The 12,615-nt window shown below is 43.9% G+C and overlaps 1 protein-coding gene and 1 long non-coding RNA gene across 3 annotated transcripts in view; one reads left to right on the top strand and one right to left on the bottom strand.

Annotated features, from left to right (window-relative positions):
• Positions 1-8,613, bottom strand: part of LOC128078626 (uncharacterized) — a 35,109-nt gene extending 26,496 nt beyond the window's left edge. Inside the window, exons 1-2 of one of the 2 annotated variants that reach the window (XR_008205731.1) lie at positions 8,594-8,613; positions 7,665-7,734 (exon numbers count right to left, since the gene is read on the bottom strand). This is a non-coding gene — a long non-coding RNA (uncharacterized LOC128078626). The remainder of the gene's footprint in view (positions 1-7,664; positions 7,735-8,593) is intronic. The other variant, XR_008205732.1, reaches the window with a different exon arrangement.
• Positions 1-12,615, top strand: part of SHQ1 (SHQ1, H/ACA ribonucleoprotein assembly factor) — a 1,172,872-nt gene that overhangs the window by 1,068,834 nt on the left and 91,423 nt on the right. The gene's annotated exons all lie outside the window — the stretch shown is intronic.

Below are 12,615 nucleotides of genomic sequence, written 5' to 3'. Positions count from 1 at the left end.
TTTCAGACCTCCTTTCAATTTTATTTCTTGCAAAGGAGATAATAGAGAAACCATTTTAAAATATGTACCCTGATTTTTTTTTTTAAACCAACCTTAACCTACATGTATTCACATAGTGGGTCCTTATTGAGTCATAGCCTTGTCAGATGAAAAAAAAACAACCTACTTCTTAAACCAGAGATAAAAAACACACCTGCTTTGCCTGAAATGCTCAGCATGGTATTTCCAGTAACAGTTCTTAGGAGCATAACTGCTCAAATTATTTGCTATAATGGTGCCACACTATGGTTCCCAGCAGAATTGGAATTGCTGGATGCTCATCTCCACAAGGAAGGAAAGGGTAGTGTGGTGCTTATGCGAAAATTCACTAGTTTCCTGCTATCAAGGGAACAATTTTCTCCTGTGATAATGCTAAGCATAAACACATTGAGTTTTAAGACTGCTGAAAATAAAATTGGTTTGAATAAATGATTATTTATATAAAAATGCACAGCCAGGACTGCCATCATTTCTCTACTTTGCTATAGCAGGCTAACACAAACTACCGTCCACCTGATGTTGGCTTGTTGTATTTGTCCTGATATGGACCTTTATCACATAGAAGGACCACTGCATGAGCAGTGTTTGTGTTTCATTATTCAGAGGAAAGTGAGTTACAGCTCACTCCTAAAGCAGATGTGCAGTAAGACCAGCTCCACTCCCTGGAACATCGTTCATTTTACTTTTGCCTTTGAATAGTCATCACTTGCATCATTACCAAGAACTGAGAACAAAGAACATACTGCAGCACAAAATGGATTCACTTGAGTTTTCCTTCTGTAAGCAGCCCCTCATGCAAGTCCTGCAACTTCCCATCCTCACTTTAAAATAGCCTCTTCTTTAACTGAAAACTCTTCAGAGGTGATACCAATGCTGGAGATGCTACAGATGTTATGAGGCAATCTATCCTGGGAATACAAGGTTAAGTTTTATACAAGTGCTAATGACACAGACTGTTCCTTTAACATTACACGAGAGTTTTATATTAGTTTTAATAAAGGTTTGGTTTCCTGTTATTTTCTAAAAAAGCACTATCAATTCTAAAAGCATAAACAGGAAAATGAGTTTTGCTTGACGTGGGGTCCACAGCTTAAACACATTATTGGAACTTTTCTGCAAGTCAGGAGTTGCTATCAGAAAATATACAGAAGTTGCTGGAAGGCTTAAGGTTAGTGTGACAGTTACAGGAATAGACATAAAACACTTTTGACAAGCTACTCTCCTAGACTTTGATTCAGCAAAGCACTTCAGCATATGTTCTTGAGCTCTGCTGAAACAGAGCCCAGAAGTGACGCCCCTTCTGACAGCTTCCTTATAACCGCTGCAAGTCAACCTCCTCACAGGAAGCTCTTCCCTCCCTCCCTCAGGATGGAGCAGACATATGGTACAACAGCCCCGCGGTGCTGTGGCACCTTACTGGAGATGGCACCTACTTGCAAATGGCATAAGAGCTGGTGCACGTGGCTCTTCTGCTTTGTTTTAAGCAGCACAGTTTGATCTGGCACAAACAGATGAAAACTAACGCAACTCTTACTAGTAAACAAGAACTAGCAATGTAAAACAGCCCCATGAACAACTGCCTTAAAATCAAAGTGAATTCTTTCTTGACAGCATTTCAGTAACACCATTATTGACTGGCCTACCCCACTGCCTGTTAACAAAATGATTATTTGGACAAGCAAAAAGAGAAACTTCAACTAACTGCCTACTGGCTTCTATTATTTGTATTCTCCACTGTGTTATCTACTCTGAGATACTGGGCTCCCAGTAGCACAGTGCTGGGCCTTGCTTTGCACTACAGGCTGGCAGCATCCTCCTCAGGCCTGACATCCACTGCATGATCCTGAACACCCTGAGGTCAGGAAACCTGGCATACTGCAGAGCAAACATTTTGCTTCTAACAGAATTCAGAAAGTAATGACTGAGAACCCACCTTCCCTTTTCTTTTGATACCAAGCATCTCCTTCCATGCAGCTCAACACTGACTGGGGTAAATATGTTAGAAAGAAGAAAGACTTATTTCTTCTGGTGCCAGATCTACTAAGCAGTCAGGATTTCTTGAGGAACACAGAGGTCTCCTGCAGTCTTTCTCCTCCTTTCCTGAGAACTACTAAACTTGCATCACTTGCATGTGCCAGTGAAAAAGAATTAAAGTCTGCATTAGGCAGCATCTCTGCACATTTCCTTAGGCAGGTGCTCTTCTCTACAGTTCATTATGGAGATGCATACAAGACAAGCTAATTCAGGAGGAGTCAGGAAGCCCAACACCAAACCAATGAGAAGCCTATCAGGAGCCTGATGCCAGCATCACTAGGAGCGTCTTCTTTCTCAAATGCAATGCTCTGAAGCAGCTGATTCCATCTGCTCTTTTCTAGAAGTACTCTATAAAAAGTTGACAACCTTATTTCTTCCTTGCTGTTGTCCCAATCCTCAAGTAGCCTCAGAAACCCACTATAATTCAATGACTATAAGCATCATTTCCATCTACAGAAACGTGAAAAGCTAGGAAGAGGTTGCCCATTCCTTTTGTTTTCAGGATTAGAAATGTTTAATCTAGACTGACACAGTTTGTAAGTGACAGAAATTAGGGTCTGCTTCCCAGAGAGAAAACAAGGCTGTTGGACATGTGCTTTACGTTCCCTGAAGCAAGATTTAAAAATCGCTCTATCGATCCAATAGTTAACCAGCAAATATTACACTCTACACTGTAAGGAAGTGATTTACAGGAGACCTAAAGAAACTATAAAAGGAAATAATACCATGACCTATTGCTTAACACTGGCAAGTCAACACACATAATACTTCTTTAAATCCCTGGTTCGTTCAATTCCTGACAGTCACCTTTATTGAGTGGCTGAAGACTTCATGCACAAACTCAATTTTCATTCCCCACCACTATCCCTTAATACCTGTCCAGATATAATACTCTTTGTGCTAGCATTTTAATTGAATACTAAAAAATAATAGTTCACTGAATGCAAGATTTACTGTAACACATAAAAATAAAATGACAATAAAGTCATACATATAAATTAAGCAAGAAGCCCTGTAATCTAGTCTGTATCAATGCTGTATTTTCTCTCCTGTCAATGTCTCACTCTTCATCTCCTTTGTAGTGTAATAAATTACCATTATTGGTAAATATTTATATTCAGTTCTGTAGCATCAAGATACTGACAGCTCATACAGGTCTCCCAGAAGAATGCTCCCATCATCCTGAGACAACACAAATATTTATCACATTTGCCTTTCTAATGGGTTTATGCCTTTCTGGGGATGACTTCTAAGATCATCTTTATTCTTGTCTCAGCAACTTTTAGCTAAGAAAACTAAAACAAATTAGGACTTTGATAGCCACATGCATACTAGTTAAAATCAATAGCTTTAATTTCCACATTTAAACCTACAATTTTCATCTGACAGGCTCAGCAGGTTTTAATGCACACAGCAATTTACTTTTACTGTTTTAATTGTTTTTAGTCAATCACTTTTATTGCTTCTCTGCATCTGACTAAACAAATTAATAGAGCTATGTTCATAAATGATTACTCTCTGAAATGGCTTGATAGATATATTTGCCAGTTTCACCTCCAATTACTGCCAACATTAGTAATATTTATACCAAAAGGTACATTTATTCAAATTCTATAATTAAGTGAGCAACAGGAATAAAAATAGCCAGAAAATCTATTTTGTGAGCTCTACAGTAGCAAGTCTTGTCCTTCTAGCAGCATTCTCTCCAAGCCAGATAAAAAACCAGCACGACCTGCCTGCATAGTGGGCTGAAAAAAATCTGTATCACAGCAAGAGTCCCGCTTGTATTCTTGCATGACTTCTGCCTGAGAAAAAAGCAGTACATACATCTGCTGAAATAGAAGATCCTGATTCACTAAATGAAGCCCGGTGTTATTCCATAAATCTTCAGCTCTTCTGTCCCTTGAAGAAAGAGAGCACAGCCTTCCCACACACAAGCAGCAAATTGCCCCACTATCTGGAAGCACCTGAGATGTTCAAACCCAGACCTCTAGAGCTTTCGTTTTTTAACTATAATAGGAGAAAAAGTAAGCTAAAGCAAAGAACCTTTCATCAACAGTTCCAGAGCCACCTTTCACTAGCAGTATCAGGGACTGAACACCTTTAAAGTTGAAGATTATAGTTTTCCGCTGCTTTTTGGATGTCTAATCAAATCTAACCACTAAAATAGCTTGAAACTTCTATGAAAAACACTTTTAAAAAGAGGCTTGATCCAATCAGGTAGAGAAAGCCTGAAATTATTTTTCCCCACCTTCCTTCCTTCTCTGAAGAGCAAGTCATCTTGAAGATCTCTCCTCTTCCTCCATTCAAAGAGAAATGAAGTGCACGGAAGAGCAAGGCCACAAACTCCAAGTAGGAGAGGGTATTTCTTGCTTTCTGGACCTAAGCTGCAAGGAAGAGGAGATCCAATGGCCTGCCTGGCCTCAGCTGTGGGTTAGCTTACAGCAGGTGCTGGAGCACACCAGGCTCAGCCCAACTCCACGTTCTTGGCTCTCCACAAATACCTAGCCATGCTCCTCCAGAGGATAACTAAATGCTCCAGCTGTAATTAACACATCAAGTTTTCCTTCGACCCACACCTGCTTTGTCTCCACACTCGTGGTGTACTATAGATTAGGCAAATAAACCTTTGGGGAGAGTATGTCCTGCCATGTCACTGTGTTTCTCAAACATCTTCCCTTGTGAGTGCGGAAATACTTGGTCACAAAGCTCCCATCCCCACATTTACTGAATGTGTTCTTTCTTCTGAGTGGCACCTAGAGTACTAAACCAGCTGCTGCTTTTGTGGAAAAGAAGTGAATGTAGAAGCGATTCTACATTGGTCAAAACTGCTGACATCAAATCAGTTTTTCATTCGGTATTCCTGCTTACGAGCACGCGCATTGATTTAAACCTTCATTGAACAGAAGCCCTTGGAAAGATGCTGGAAACTGATGAACTACATAGTCTGGTTGAAAGGCTCTTTACCTTTCTTTTAGAAACCTGCATAATATGTTATATGAAAGAACCTGGATTGCTAGCTGAGGCTGCTAGATACCTCATGAATATATCAATTTTTAGTCCCTAAGCTATCAAGCTTACACTCTAATGTTTTTCTTGTTATTGCAGTAAAGCATGTGTCACATCAGAAATGTGACTTACCACACATGTAAACTGCAAAAAATGAATCTGTTTCTTGTTGAGGTTCATGCAAAATGTAATTTGGTTTTTTTTCCAGGGTTTTCCATTGACTAAGAAACCAATTCAAGGTATAAGTAGATACCATTTTTATTTTACATTCCTTGGGATTAAACAGATATTTAACCGACATGCAGTTTGTACAAACCCATCCTTCACTGCCCTTGTATTGCACACAAGGAGGCAGTACAGCTGCTCTATAATCCCATCCTTTTGTCATCAGGCAGGACAGCACTCACTGAAATGTTAAACAGAGCAACCAGCTTGTTCTGATGGCATATCCCACAATATGCCTGTGATCAGGACTCTTCAATAAAGAGCTAAGTCTAATAGAGGGCTAACTAAAGAAATCATCCATCAGATTACCTGAGTTGCTGCTGCTCTTAGCAGAGATTGCAGGAAGAACAAATAAAGCCAGAGGTGGTAACAGCATATCCAATCACAGCCAAACATGGCCCCTTTGATCATACAAAGCCTGCTCCTTCCCACCAGTGCTTTACAGCAGAGGCGAGTGATGAACAGACACCGGTCACAGCCACGCCTGGGCACAGCTGTACTCCTGTGGAAAAGAACTGGCGTCATCTTCTTAACTGTGTGCCCCGTGAGGCAACTCAGCAAGGCAGCAGCCTCAGCTCAATGGTAAACCTGCCTTGAAACAGTAACAAGCTGCAAAAATACCCAGACATTTTTCTGCAGGCCAACACCGTGCGACATCAGCCCACAGAAGCCCCTGCAGAATGATTAAAACATTATCCCAGAGTGAATTATTTCGTACAAAATGCACACATGCACTGCTGGGCTGCCTCATTAGCACAGAAAATCTGTTGAGATGCTGTTCTTGATCACTTGTTCTCAAATGTCAGAAGATCTCAAGCAAGATCAGCCTCATAGCAGGAGCCATACCATGCAGAAGAGCCTTTACATCCCTGTCAACCTTCTCTAAATTAACTGGACAAAGAAGTAGCAGTTAAAAAATAACTTGTCCGAGGTCACCTACAAAGTCTACAGCAGAATGAAGAAGCAGGTACAGATCTTGATTTCTGGTCTGGTTTAATACAATCTCTTCTAACCCCAAAGAAGGAAAAACAATATGAGGTAAGGCATCAGCCTACAACAGTACTGTAACTGTTACTCTCTTGGGAAGTATTCATACACCACAGACCAGCACAGCCCATATTTTGGAGCCGGGGACAGAAACCAACACTAAAACTTGCTCACGTTTTCAGCAAGTTTGCTGCTTGGCAGGGTCCTTCCATCTCATCTACCTGGGAAAGACTTGATACAAGCCCCCAAACATTCAATAAACATTCACAGAGACATTACACAGTGTATTTCCAACACATATAATTGTATTGAGAATGCATTGTTTTCTTACCCACTCCAAACTCTCTCTAGCATACGAGCTTATACAGAGCTCACTTTAACGAGCCAAAAACCATAAAAAAATTAAAATATCAAGGTCAGTAGATCAGTACATTGCAATTGAACACATTCCAAATTCTGAATCCAAGAAAACAGCCTTTGTAGTGATACAAGTGCTGGTTGTATCTACCAAGAACTCTATTGCTGCCCTTCAGACCTGCTCTCCATTTCCAAGCACACAGAAGTTCCTTTACTGCCAGTTCCTCTACTGATGGCGCATTTTATTGACAAAATACAGCCAAGCCACCTAAAGCAATTTCAGCTACAGAACCTCTCACACAAGAAGGTAACCAGTTCCCCCATCCACTTGCAGTAGATTTAGATCAGCAAACATGCAGACGCATTCAGATATTTGAAGTCTCATGTCAGCTGACAGTTAAGGACAGGGTAATGCTGTAACAGTGTGTTATCCTGTGCATGCTGCAAGCAGAGCTTTCTTTCCTCAGCCAGAAGGGCTGTGGATTCCCCCTCTGCCACACGCTGGTCCATCTAAGCCTTTTCACTCTCTTCTCCAATTTCCCCTTTCCTTCGTCTCACTGCTTTCTTGAATTGAGTTTCTTATTACAGTTCTTCAAAAATTCTCCTAAAATAACTAATGCCACTTAAAGGCTGCAGTGTTTCCACTCTTAAGAAGTGCCAGATGTATACAAGTCCATTAAGAGTTCAAGTACAGGCTTGGAGCTGCTGCACCTAACAACTAACCAGCAAAAAGTAAGCTGCACAGCCACAAGTAGACAAGTTCCCTATGGCACAAATACTATCACTGCTGAAAATGGCAGGCTCCAACATAACATTATGCTTCTCTTAATTGCAATTGTATAAAGGAAGAAAATGTTTGCTCCAGTATTCATGGAAGAAATCACAAATCTTAATGCATGCCAAGACTCAGAGCTTGATGGGAGAGGGGGAGAAGCCATACAGCAGCACATTACCCCCCCTCCACACACTTCTATCAGGCAGGTTGATGAAAGAAGATGCATTCCCTAACATACCTGTACTAGTTTAAGTCCCAAGCAGAGACTGCTAGAGGAGAAGTGCAGCAGAACAGTGCCTGGCATCACTCTGCAAGAAGCAGGAGAGATCCATGAATGCAAATTCCTACCACATAAAAACATCCCTGGCCTTGCATGACCACGTCACACAGTTCAGCTCTGTTGTCAGACTGGGGGCACACACAAGTGCTGCACACAGCAGCTAGCAGTCTTGCTAACTATAACTAAAATTCTTGCTAACACCTCATGAAGAAAATATACTTCTATGTGGAAGCAAGTGCATTTGTTGCGTTGCTTCTCTTGTTCAGAAAAGAGCATCAAATCCATACTGCTCCCTAAAGATGCTCCACTCCAAACATTGCAGTTTCCTAGAACACAATGTTGGCATAAATGCAGATAGCCAGTACATGGAATACATTCCTCTTTTCATCCATTTTCAGACCCTTCTGAGAAGGGGGCTATTGCCATGACTAGGAGGTCTGGAAAGACCAGAATTACTCAGCTTAAGCTCACTCAGAATGATTTCAGATGTGTGCTCTTCCCTCCCTTCCCCTTTAGAATGGGCAGTACTTCAGAAACCCACTGAACAGTAGGTGCTTCTCATCACACTCTGCCCACAGTCATTCTATCCAATTTCCTATAGTGTGCCACCTAACAAGAGAGCTAAGTTAAAAATCCCCACTTTGTCACATCTGATCCTCTGGACCAGAATTATAAAAATTAGAACTCTCATCCCTCCTTCTAAATCCACATCCTTCCTTTGCGGTGTCAGTGCCCCAGCCATTTTATCAATGCATCTTAACACAGTTGTAATGCAATGGAAAGCACAGCAACGACAGCAGAGCAGCAAGGTCCAAGGCTGCAGCAAGTGAGGATTTGCTCAAACACAACAGCCGAGGGCACAGAAATAAAGGAAAGCATCTGCTTACCTTCAGAAGGCCTCAGGCACGCAGGGACCTCCAGCAAAATCCCCTTGCCTCCACTGCCAACCCTTAAATGAGGTCTGGGAAGGGGTGCATCCTGGCTCCACCCCCTCCATCACTCAGGTACATTGCATGCAGCTGAGCTCCCCTGGGTTGGCCCTGCCTTCCCACCAGGTGCTCAATCACCATTCCAAACCATGACTCAGCATTTCTGCTACATCACATCTCTTCAGCAGAAACAGAAAAGTTTTATTGAATTAAAAATAGGAGGTTTTTTTTTTTTTTTAATAAGGTTCAAGCCTGAGAGAAGACATAATAAGCCTTGCCTATACAGAAACAGCAAAAATTCCACTCAAACACTGTAGAAGTCCAGCCTCTTTCTGTTGTATTCCAGTACTGCTAGACTCATGAATTTCTCCTGCTACCAGCTGACAGACATGCTCAAAATAAATGAGATGCTAACAGGAAGGATCCTCACTACACACTCATGTGAACAGAAGGGTTGCTTTCAAAGTCCACAGTTTCCAAGGTCCAAAGAAGTTTGAATCATTTTTGAATTTCTGTTTTTACTTGGGTTACTGTAGAAAGCTGTGATGATCTATGGCTGCAGCCTTATTGCTGGGCACTACAAAAGGCAGGTCTGCGTGCTGCAAAGGTTGAGAGAAATGCAAAGATTAGGTTAATGTTTTTCATTCAGTTTCTAAATTGAAAGTTCATTCTAGTAATTAAAAATTAGGCAAGAACTTAATAATCTATAAAGGTGAGCCTCCACTGTAAGCAGTTTAAATTGGCAGAACAAAAATATTTATGTTTAAAAGATGGTAACTTAGCAACTACAGAACGATTTAGCTCTCAAACTTCATAATTCTCCAAGTTGACACACAGAGAGATGGGAGCTGCAAATGCTCATGGAGGGCATTTCCTCCAAGTGAGAAAGCTGCCGAAGGCTCTGTGATACTCCTGCACAGTGCCTCGGAAATGCACGCCTCCAGGACAAATCCTTTAAGGTCACATAGCCAAGTTTTCTATTTTAGCAGAGCAAATGCCACAGCTCTAAACAGAGACTCTGCTCCGTGTCCTCGCCACACGCAGACCCCTCTGAGTGCCTGTATCTAAACAAGACAGCCGAGACCTGCAGTTAGAAAGAGAGATCTGAAGAGGAAGGCCTTTGGTACACGAAGCACAGCTCTTGGACTGAGTTGAAAGTCAAAGAGAATGTAGAAAGGAATAAATAATCAAAAGAACAGAAGTAAAAAGAAACTGATAAGACTCTGAGAGGTACAGATGTATTCTGAGATTCCTGGAGCACACACACAAAAAACCAACAAACAACGCTTTTCTTGTTGTTGTTTAAAGTAGATTTTGTTCTAAGCTACAGCATTCTACAGAAAGAAATGCATCATAATAAGAGAAGTTTTGTACTGTCTGCAAGATTTTACTTTATTTCCTGCAGAAACAGAATCCAAGTTGCATGGATTCAGGAAAAGAAGAAGAGCAAGTTCGGGCATTGCCCAAAAACCCAGCAATCAGAGCACTCGTGTTGGTAGGGAAAAGATACGTCAGCAACCTGCTGCAAGGAGTTCATTAGAATCACTGAACATGCTGTGCAGTCATTTACCTGGGCCTGCTGGATGAGGACACCTCAGCATCATAACATCTGAAGGCAAGATCCTGCGTGTGGAAACTGCATGGAGTGAGGCCCATGAAAACATGGACAGTCATTCCTCGTTAAGATTCCCAAGGAGATAACTGACGCCAGTGAAAAGTGGGAGTCTGTCTCACAAATAGTTGTTTACCTTGATGGAGAACCTAGTGTGTCTCTTTAGCATCTTTATAAGTTATTAATAAAATGCCACACAGGGCTGGAAGTTCCGAAAAGAGCACTGGGGCTGATTTGTGAGCAAAGATATAAGCAAATAATGTGAAAAAGTGTGAAACAAGTGAGGGGAGTGGCTCCAAAGGAAGATCTTAATACCGAAGCCGCTCATCTTTCACTTGGAATAAAGGTAGAGGTTATAAGAAAAGTTTATAATGCATGAACCTAAAAGGGACAAGATTTAAAACGTGAAGAGAATCCCAAGTTTGTTAGTTTAAAAACTAAGGCAAAACAAAACAAATTTGGAAGCTGATATCCTGACGTGGAAGAAACCAGTTTAATTTCTCAGTAGTAAGGAGCGCGGCTTTTGGCAGCGTTGCGGTAGCAGCTCAGTTCAACGTCTCAGCAGAGCGCCTTGAGCTGAAGAGCGATGCGAGGCTCAGCAGCGCTCGGTCGGCGCGGAAGGCGGCTCCGGCTGCGGTGCGTTCCCGGGCCTATGGCGCCCCCTGCCGGCCTTCCCGCGCAGCGCCGCGCTGCCCATCCCGTTGGGTAACGGGCACCGAGCCGCCCAGCCCGGAGCCCCAGCCCGGAGCCGGTCCTGCGCAGCCCTGTGACCGGAGGGCGTCCCCGCAGCTGTTCCGTGACGGCAGCGCCCGCTGCTCGGTGCCAGCCCGGCACCGGAAGGCACCGCTCGCAAACAGGATGAAAGGAAGCCAGAGGGATTTCCAGGTCTTTCCTGGAAGGGTCAACTGAGTTTTAGTGTCGCTGTCAGCTGTTGCAGACCTCTTCCCCATTTGGCAGACTGAAACGTAGCTGCTGAGGTGCGACAGAGCCCCTGGCCTCCAGGACGGCCCTGCTGCAGCTCTGCCAAGTGCCACAGCCATGTGCGTCACCAGGGGAATTCGGGTTTCCATCACTGCCGCAGCCCGAGGCCCGGCATCTTTGGATTCTCAATTCCTGCCTCACGCATTGCCCTCATATTCCACAGAGCAACTCTGCATTTTCCCCTCTCGGGTTTCTCATTAGAAGAACTAGGCTGCACATGAGTGTTCTCTCCCTGCTCACTTATTTCAGGAATCCCCGTCTTCTGGTGACCTCAAGGGCAGTACCAGCCCCTTTGCTGCCCTAACCAACCCCACACCCATTGCTGTAACACATCTCTGTGTTGCTGCCACAAAAGACCCATATTTTTGTCAACCTTTTGTATTTTACGCTCACATTTTTGTTTCCCATGAGATTATAGAAAACTTGAATTAGTGCTGCTTGCCAGTCTGCAGCCTGTCTTGAATCCTACAGGTGTTCCAAAGACAGAATTGCTTATCTGCACAGAAATGCATGGCTGAGAAACAGCTGCACAAGAAAACCCCTCTTCTCCATCCTGCTTTTGAACTCCAGTTCCCCCTCCCTCTTCTGTAATCAACAGAGGAGATTGAGATGAGGCAGGGAATATCAGCTTACTTTGCTGCTGAGATTACTTACCTTAAATACTCGGTGAAATTCTCACAGCTGGGTTGCCCATCCCTGAGGTTCTGTCTTGCTGTGTCCCTACTGTGCAGGGAGTCAGGCCTCGCGGATGCTGTGCAGTGCTGGGTGCAGTGCTGGGTGCTGTGCAATGCAGGGTGCAGTGCTGGGTGCAATGCTGGGTGCTGTGCAATGCAGGGTGCAGTGCTGGGTGCAATGCTGGGTGCTGTGCAGTGCTGTGCAGTGCTGGGTGCTGTGCAATGCAGGGTGCTGTGCTGGGTGCAATGCTGGGTGCTGTGCAATGCAGGGTGCTGTGCTGGGTACATTGCTGGGTGCTGTGCAGTGCAGTACTGTGGAGTGCAGTGCTAGGTGCATTGCTCGGTGCAGTGCAGTACTGTGCAGTGCTGTGCAGTGCTGGGTGCTGTGCAATGCAGGGTGCTGTGCTGGGTGCTGTGCAGTGCTGGGTGCTGTGCAATGCAGGGTGCAGTGCAGGGCGCTGTGCTGGGTGCAGTGCTGGGTGCAGCCCTTGGCGGGTCCCTCGGTGATGTCAGCATGCCTTGCTCACCCCATCCCACTCCATCACACCTCAGCTGGATCCCCGGGATCCCTTCTCAAGCTTCACAAGGCACAAGCCGGGTTTGGTGGCAGTAGGGGCAGCAGAACCCCAGCGCACAGCCCCGCCAGGGGCGTACGGCCGTCGAACCGCCCGAGGCTCAGAGCCGACCGCGCCTCAGAGGCAGCTCGGGGGGCA

The sequence above is a fragment of the Tympanuchus pallidicinctus genome, unplaced genomic scaffold (genome assembly GCF_026119805.1).
Source record: "Tympanuchus pallidicinctus isolate F22 unplaced genomic scaffold, pur_lepc_1.0 scaffold17, whole genome shotgun sequence".
Lineage (NCBI taxonomy): Eukaryota > Metazoa > Chordata > Aves > Galliformes > Phasianidae > Tympanuchus > Tympanuchus pallidicinctus.
Note: the sequence above shows the minus strand (reverse complement) of the source record. Positions and strands in the feature narration are given on the sequence as shown.